Here is a 3,482-nt window from a genome sequence, read left to right on the forward strand (position 1 = left end):
CAGTGACATTTTGGAGGTGAACTACGCCTCAAACGTGGTGCTACTGGCTGGAAGGAAGCTTTCAGGTAAGAGATTGCAGAGTGACGAAATGAGATAGAAATCGATTAAAAAGAGGCTGTCAAACTCTTGTACCACTGAAATTCGAGAAGGAAGGAAGGAAGGCACAAAAAAAAATCCTCTCCAACATACTGCACATGGCATTATTGGGGATGTATTAACACAATAACTGTTACAAGTTACATGTATTTTTGTAATTGTATAACTGGGTCGATCTGTCATTCCTATAAATAAATATATGATTTACAGTTAGCTGTATCAAGCAAAGGTGCCTGATTAAGGGCACCACATGTTACTAGGTTTATCTGTTGTTTTGTGCAGAGCAGGTTGTGTATAGTGCATTTTTATAGCTTTTTAGCAGAACATTTTTATATGAAAGTGTTGAAAGTAAACTATAGCTGTACAATGAGCTGAAACTTCTTTCTTCGTCCCCATTGTTCTCTATCTGCCTTGTTTGTCAGAGAGTATCTCCCTGCACTCTGCAGGGATTTCACAAACTGCTGATCAGGACCAGACACAAAGAAAAAGAGAAGAGAGAGAAGGAAGACAAGGAAGAGACAGACGAGTTGTCTCGTCCCATCTTCAAAGACTTCTCACATGTAGAAGACAGACTCTTCATCCCACTGATTTGTTAGCCGTGTGAATGTGTGTGTGGTTGAATGATAGATCAGCACAAACACCTTCCTGCTTGTACCCGGCACCCTCCTCCACCTCTGTGTTTGACCTTGTTGCTGCAGAGCCAGAGGGGGGGATGGGGGAAGAGGAAGAGAGTGATTGGGGTTGACGGTCAAATCTCCTTCTGTTAACGAGCTGTCATCTGCAGACTGGAGTTCCCACACATCCAAACAGCACCTCGGGTTTCATAAGCTGCTGACCTGCTATTCACGCTGACCCATAATGGGTTAATTTATACATTGTGGATATATATATATATATATATATATATATATATATATATATATATATATATATATTGTAGATATACATCCTTAAGGTTTGAACTTTAAAGTTCAAGGATAGCTTTTGTAAAAACTATTTCATGTTAGTTCACTATCCACATGCACGCACGCACGCATGCATGCACGCACGCACGCACGCACGCACGCACGCACGCACGCACGCACGCACACACACACACACACACACACACACACACACACACACACACATAGCTGTCCTTAGGGTCACAATTTTGACCTTATGACCTTCATGGTCAGAGGTCTCGGACAATCAAGAGTCTAAATGTGAACAGAAGGGGCAATGGACTCCCTCGACTGTTCATTACAGCCAGCTCTCTCTTACTGTGTGTGTGTGTGTGTGTGTGTTTGAGTCAGCAGGTCAAGAGCCTTTCCATTGGTCCCATAGAGACACAGTGAATAGACTCTAATGACTGATTTTATCCTTTCACCCCCCTCTCTGTGTGTCTTTCTCTCAACGTCAAAGCCGAAATCAGAGTCAGAGTCACGAGTCGCGGGACACGATTCAAACACTCACAGTCGACTCAGTCTGACCTCTAATGCCTCAGGTTGCAAAACAGGTATGCTCCAGCAAATGCAAAAAAAAAACATCCATCTATTCTGTAATTTTAGCAATATGCAAAAGCCAGCCTGGGACAAAACAAAAAGATGAGATCTTCTGCTTGTTGAAGCATGTTTCCGTCAGTCTTTGCAGAAAAAATCATGTTGCTGTCTGATGGAGGCGTTTCGTGCAGCGCCGTCTTTCTCAGCGCCGTTTCCACTGCACATCAAGAGGCCACTGTATCATCAGCTGTTTGTTTCTCTAGTTACTGTCCTACCGAGTTGCCATCCTCGCCTGGTAATGATCTTCAGCTTTTATTTTCCAAGCTGAGGTCTATTAGTCCTCTATTTAAAACCCCAATGGGGGAGGATACCTCTGTGTGTGCAGCTATCAGCAGGGAGCACATCGGAGACTCTGCAGGTCTGACGGTCGCTGATAAGAGCTGCATCATGATTAACACACACACACACACACACACACACACACACACACACACACACACACACACACACACACACACACACACACACAGAAAGAGAGAGGGCTGGTGGTGGTAGTCTATTGTTGAGGGAACAACAGACGTCTGGGTGAGCGCTGATAATCGACCATCAAACCAGATTTTACAAAACATTTTCGAGGAAAGCGTGACAACGTGGAAGAACGTTCACATGCTGTACTTGACAAACATATCAACTGAATAAAAACATCAAATCACATAATACAATCTCACAGTAAAAATAGCTTAGAGTCTAAGCTATTTTTATACTACTACTTTTATAGGTTGGCATTGTATTTATTGTCTAAGCCTTAGACAATAAATACAATGCCAACCTATAAAAGTTCTGTCAACAAATATCCTCATATTTTGTTGCTGTTAAGTTTTACACTTTCAAAACAATTATTTTGACATGAATTTCAATAGGTTGGTTAAGTGTTTTGGGGAAATTGACAACATTTGGGATGACTATCACTGCAGATTCATTGTTAATTGCTGTGTTTCTCAGACGTAAAAATAACATTATCCATAAATCCCTTTAAAAGTTACCGTTTATGGACTTTTGCTCTCCTCTGCTTTCTAGAAGAAGATAGAGGCTTCCTTGGTCTTTCACATTTGAGTTTTTTCAGAAGGGCCACTAAGAGAAACTTTGAAGAAAATTAACCTCTTTCTGTTTGGTTACATTAAACATATTTCACACATTAAATACCTAGTTAATAGGACAATTAAAGTCTGTTGTCTTGTACTGATGTTGCCTGACAATCAGACGGACTTGCCATCTTCTTCTAACTTCTAACGTCTCTTTGAAATTAGATGTAGGCCAACAACTTATTTGTTTTGTAACCTACATTTTGAATTTAATTTGAGGTAATTTGTACCGCTTTCAAATGTATTTCCCTCATCTTTATCAAGCGCTGTAAGAACCTAAATATAATCATTGCAATGTGTAGGGTTTCATTACAATGAGCGGAAACTGTATTGTAGTGAAAACAAATTAATTACATTGTCAATGCGCATGTTGGTCAGTGGTGGGCCGTCAGGACCTTCTAGGCCTTCACTGCTGGCCTAAACAGAATCACAAAGTTATATCTATTTTATATTTTAATTGTTTTTCACAAATACACTACATGTATTATAATTATTTTTCCCTATTAGCTTAATTTCTCATTGCACGGCTCCTGTCTTCCTCTGTTGCTCTGCCTGCAGTCTTCAGCCTGCAGCAGTGCAGCTTGTTTTAAGGAGAAGCTTTCATCCAATCACATTGTTTCTCTCTAGTGTCTCTATGTCAGAAAAGCAGTTTAAGCAGGCCTTTGCAGATTAAAGTACACGGAGAGTGGGCATTGTGGTTGATTGTCATGGTCTTCAACAAATTAGATCTTTAGTTTGAAAAGCGGATTCTTTGACGTGCAGG

This window comes from Taurulus bubalis (assembly GCF_910589615.1).
Source record: "Taurulus bubalis genome assembly, chromosome: 16".
In the NCBI taxonomy this organism is placed as follows: Eukaryota; Metazoa; Chordata; class Actinopteri; order Perciformes; family Cottidae; genus Taurulus; species Taurulus bubalis.